The sequence below is a fragment of the Micropterus dolomieu genome, linkage group LG12, assembly GCF_021292245.1.
Source record: "Micropterus dolomieu isolate WLL.071019.BEF.003 ecotype Adirondacks linkage group LG12, ASM2129224v1, whole genome shotgun sequence".
Taxonomy (NCBI): Eukaryota; Metazoa; Chordata; class Actinopteri; order Centrarchiformes; family Centrarchidae; genus Micropterus; species Micropterus dolomieu.
This window is the reverse complement of record NC_060161.1, coordinates 30,599,284-30,605,221: the sequence shown is the minus strand read 5'-3', so window position 1 is coordinate 30,605,221 and position 5,938 is coordinate 30,599,284.

Genomic DNA, 5,938 nt, shown 5'->3' with positions numbered 1-5,938 from the left:
CCACTTCAGTTACTGTGGGAACGAAGGACAGAAGGAGGAAGGCAGCAAGGAGCAGGAGACACCGTCTCTTTAGGGATGTCATCATCACACACTGTGTATTTTTTGTAGTCAGAGGAAATAACAAAGAATTGTTAAACATGACAGTTTACTTCTCCACAACCGCACCAACAGTTAGTTTTCTTTTGCTTAACCCATAGAATAGCAGTAGTCAGCTAAATGACTAAATGTATTTCAATAGTCAGCTAAATTAATAAATGTTTCATGTAATGTAAATGTAATAAATAGCTCAGATAAACATTAAACCAGTTTCCTGTAGTTTGAAGGAAGTTCAACATAGCCAGGATATCTTTTCGTTATCTGCCTTCACTATCCCAACAACGGCGATCAGGCTAAGCAGACACACAACACTGGTTATTAACTCCGTAAGTCAACCAATGGTTTCCCAATCCAGCCATGAACACGCACACATAAAAGAGGCGGTGTTTGCAGCAGATGATCAGTCGCAAACATCGACAAGTCTACTGGCACATGTAAATATCTGCCACACATGTAAATATCTGCCACGTTGTTCTTTCTCTGCAAATAGTTGTATTATTTTTCTCTATTCTTTTATTATTCTTATACAACTTGCATTTGTTTATTCCATATTATATATTTCTACATTTATTTATGTCAACGGCTAATTAAACAAAAGACAAAAGACAATATAGGCCTATGTCTTGCTAACGCATGTCTCATGAGCTGAGCTAATGTAACAAGTTAGCTGAAGTTTAGCTAAGGCAATATCTCATGGCCTTACAACCTAATGTACTGATGGAGACACTACAGGTGAACACAGTAACATTTGTGTCTAATAACATTGTGTCACAATCGCCACATTGATATGCAAATTAGGCATTAACTAATTGCCAACACACATTTGACAAGTCACTGCAGGTTAATGGGATAAACAAAATAACTAAAGCATGTCACCACAGAACTTCCCCACTTAATGGCTATTTTCCTCTGATATGTGCTTTGTAAATATGCAGAGTAGCTTGTTTTGGTTTGGTTTTTAATTTGTTTATTTTCACAAGGAAATCAATCGTTTCATTTATTTTAGTGTTATTGGAATATTTTAATTACACTTATTACATACACACACACACACACACACACAGATACACACACAATAACTGATGGTGACATGGACTTAGTTTCACATTTGAGGGAGAGCTGTCTGTATCATGTAAAGATCTATCAGCACACAACAAACTAATAGAATGGATAGTTATTAGATGAGTAGCCTACAATCAAAACTATGAAGTTACCATACTAAAGCTATGCTTTAGTTATTTTCTTTTTTTAGCCTGTATGGACATGGCATAGCCTATTGCCTTAGCTGAACTTCAGCTAAGTTATCACATTTGCTCAGTACACAGGTACACCCTTCCAGTACAAAATAACACAAGTTTAATTGAACAAAGTAGCTAACTAGCATTTGAATAGTTCATCCCCAAGGGAAGGATTCTGGATTTCATGTCCTCCGTAATAGTCTTATTCACCGGGATAATGTGGGTTGCACACTAATTAGCAAAAGGCAGCTGGTTTCTTAATAAAGGGACCCTGAATATTTTTGTAATATTTGTATCACAGAGAAATATTTAAATTTTAATAACAATGACGCTAAAACTTTCCTTTTTTTTATAAAAACAAAGAAAGTCTTTAAGAGAAACAAACACTCATTAACCTGAAAAAGATTCAGGGACTTTGTTGAAGAGGATAAAAAAACATATTCACACACTGTGGGAATCAAACACAGTCCTTACATGGAGCGTCCCATGCTCTAACAACTGAGTTAACAAGGCACACCAGTCTTAAATTATTCTAAAAAAATGTGTGGCCGCTAAGGGCTTCCCTTCAGATCGCCTTTCCTAAATGTATTTAAATCATATCAGCATATAGTTAAGTGCTCAATCATTCATCAGATTTTGCAACTGAGTGGGTTAAATTTTAGCATCAACACCAATTTGATAATTTCTTATTAAATTATTACTAAAATTGTCCACCTATCCCAAAGAGGACCCATACCTTTAGATGAGAGGCTGTGGCAGTCGGCACTCAGAGAAGAGTCTTACAGGAACTGTCTTTCGATTGTGGAATTAACAATCTGTTTTCATTTAAAGCTGAACAAATCTAATATGATTTATCAAAATCTAAAACCTCAATGCATAAAGTCAATAGCTGCTAAGAATACTAACTGTTAACAAAGACTTCCCTCTCTACTTCTCCTCAAAAATTTCGAGAGTCTAATCTACTCAGATCATAACAGCAACAAGAGCAGCGCCTCAGAGTGTGAGAAACTTTTTCATGTCCCTCTCTTATGCAAATGGATGACAGGAAGATCTGAGAAAAAAAGGTGTTAATTTTGGATAATTATGGTGACTGTGCAGCAGCACAGCTGTCTGAAAGTATAATTAACTGTCACAGTTCATTTCATTTGGTCAGAGTCAAAAAATGTTCAGTCTTTTTAAGTTGTTGTCAGTGTTTAATTATTGTCCTCAATTTGGTATCAAAATTCCTTTGGGGTGTCAAGAAGTGAGGCTGGGCCAAAACTCATTTAGCCGGAGCCACGTCAATATTGTCAAAGCTTTTTAAAATATTCAGATTTTTTTTTAATTTGACACATTGAAAACAGCTTTTAAAACGCTGAGAGAAAACACTTATCACAGAAAACTGTACTCTGATTGGTGCATTGCTACTTGTGGAATGTGGGACTGAGAAGTGAGCATGGGGTGGTGATGGGGCAGTGGATAAGACACATGGCTTTGGTGTGAGAGACCTGTGTTCAACTCTTCACTGTGAAACATCCACCAATGTGTCCCTGAGCAAGACTCTTAACCCCTAGTGGCCCGTAGGCGTGCAACCTCTGACATACTTTGTAATTGTAAGTTGCTTTGGATAAAAGCATCAGCTAAATGAATAAATGTAAATGTAGCAGACAGGTGAGAGGGCTCCAAGAACGCTTCGTAGGGCTGCCAGGCAGTGATTTCGAGAATACAATTCTGAACAGGGAGGCAGCATTTTCAAACACAGGTGGCAGACTAGGGCAAGGCAGAGACACAAGATCATTTAACGCATGTTGAAACAATACTAGACAAAAGGCAATCTACTTTCATTTAAATTCAAGACTTGGCCGTAGCGTTGGTCACCACCGGGGTTCAAGTTATAATCTGAGCTTCATGGGGGTTTCTAATATAGACTACTAACTAAAATTACTGGCGGAGATAAATAAATACATAAATAGGGCTCAGATTAGGGGTGTGATGGCACACTTGGGTCACAAGAACCAGATGAAAAGATATTTTAACAGTATTTTTTAATAAATATAGTGGCTGTTGGTGGAGATGTGCAGCCATTCTGTCAGTCATGAGGTGCACATCGTAGTTCATTAGGAAAACATGTTCACATTCAATATAGTTGTTGTTGATGTTGTGACCCCCACAGATGCATGGTTTTACTGCTTCCATGGGAGCTCAGACCCTCCTTATGGGACCTGAGCTCCCACTGCAGTGTTTCACACACAATAACAGTGTAACTGTGGCAGGTGGAGCTGGGGGGTTGAGGCGCGCATCGATATTGACTACTGGCTACTCTATATACAGCTTGCAAGCCTCGAAAGTCCAGCTGCATTCTAACTTTAACTTAGCTCTCCTTCGCTAGGCTCCTAGCATGCTGGCTAATAACTTTTTTAAGCTGGGTCTCCGACATTGACAGCGTTGTGTTGGACAGATTTGTGCAGCGGTGTTCAAGAGGGAGAGAGAACGAGAGAGGTGAGCGTGTTGGCACGCTTTGTCACGCTGTCTGAAAGCGTCAGTTATGACGCATTGAGATGAGAATGTGTTGGTGAGAGAGAGAGAGAGAGGGGACGAGCGGGAGGAAGTGCTGCGTGAATGCACTACGGCGCTCTGCGATCAAATACGATTTTAAATAGGCTTAGTAAAAAATCACGAAAATCAGTCTGTGGCGGCCAGCGTTTATATTGTGGCTGCACTGGCTACCTGGTTACCACTGAAGATGAACTGGCGAGGAGTGGATCGGTGTATTTCACTGAGCGGGTCGATTGCTGGATAGGCAACAGATGTATATTTCTTAAAAACAGATCTTAATTGTGCATATTGTAAAAAGTCCTACAGGCCAAACTGATTTGTCAACTCAGCAAATACAACAATATATCCATCTCTTACAACCTGTCCAATCTGAGTGATATTTTTTTGTTTCCAGGTGCTCTTTGCCAATGTTATGCCTCCTGCAGTGAACCCTGGGTTATTCCATATCAGGCAGGTAATAAAGGTAGTAAAGCACTGTTAATAATACCCAGTCGTTTATGTATACGACCTTTATTATTTCACAAGAGAATTCAATAATCAGGTTATCCATTTTTGCTTTTCATTTGGACTTTTATTTGGATTTCTTTGAACCACTGCAGAGGAAACTTTAATGGTATAGTTGATATAAGAAAGGAGAACCTGTGTAATGTAATGCTAGGTTTTTTCAGTTTAGTTTTTTTTTAATCTTTTTTAATAATCTTCTACATCCATGCACCACTTTTATTATGCAATAAGAAGCTACTTTTTTATGTCTTTATCTTAATACATGGTTTTATTTTTAAAAAAGAGCTTTACACACAACCTTATCAGCCCTGATAAGGTATAACAATGTATAACAATACAAGTCATTATCATTAGCCGTAGTCTTGATTTGGGTGTGTACAGTGGTTTTACATTTAAAAGGGTTGTAAATCTAGTTCAACTACATTTTAGCACGCCATAGTCAACTTGAATCAGGTAATTTCACAACATAGATTTAAGATGAACATGAAGTCAGAGGAATGCAATCACCTTATTATTACACACAGAATTGATTCAACTTTTTATTTTAGTTTTTGCTTAATGATGCTTTTTTTTACCAACAATAGTGCATTGATTATTCACAAATGGAGATTGACATTTACCTCTCCTTCACTCTGTAGGGCAAAAGCCTGCAAAAACCAGGCAAAAACATAAAATAAAAAGTGTGCATCGTGTTTCAGTGTCGTCAAGGTAACGTGATATTGTGGCAAGGGTATAGCATTTTGAGCCCTTGCAGCCTCTTGCACTCAATCACTTTCCAAGTGATGTCAGTAAAGTCTGTGAGGGTCCAGGGCTTAGGGGGGACATTGGTACTGGGCCCTCATTTCTCTAAAAACATAATTCCTTGTTCCTTCTCTCCCTACATGGTTTCCTTGCGTCTCTCCATGAATCCCTGGTGGGTGGGACTAAGACAAAGGGAAAAGACCCAAGTGAGGGAAACGTGGATGGAATTAAGAGACTTAACACCTCCCCACCCAAGATCAAACATTTTGCTCTTAAGAAAAAAAGTTTGATTCAACAAGACCTAGACAGCATTAGCCATAACGTTTTCTAAACCTTTTCTGTAACGAATACGCAATCGGATGTTTGATCACCTTGGGAGAAGGGAAAACTTTACCAACAGCCAAATCATTCCCGAGGATCAAGTCTATACCTGCTATAGGAAACTGAGGGAGCATAGCAAATCTAAATTTGCCCGACACAAATCTGGAGGACAACTGAATGAAGTGAACCGGCACCTGCACTGTACACATCACATTTTAACTCCCTGTGCCAACTCATCTGCACCACAGTAGGACTCAGCTGAGAGGGGTAAAACACCATCATGGATCAGTGATTGTTTGGCTCCAGTATCCCGCAGAATAGTAGCCTAATAGGGACTTTTTCCTCACCCATCAGGGAAACAAAACCCTGTGAAATAAAAGGCCCAGAAGCCTCGTCAAAGTGGTCTATTGTAGCATTAACCAGATTAAAGTTTTTGCGGGGTGTAGTGTGGATGAGCCCTATTGATGAGGGTGTTTTGGCATTTTTACTGTGCTCCTTCCCTT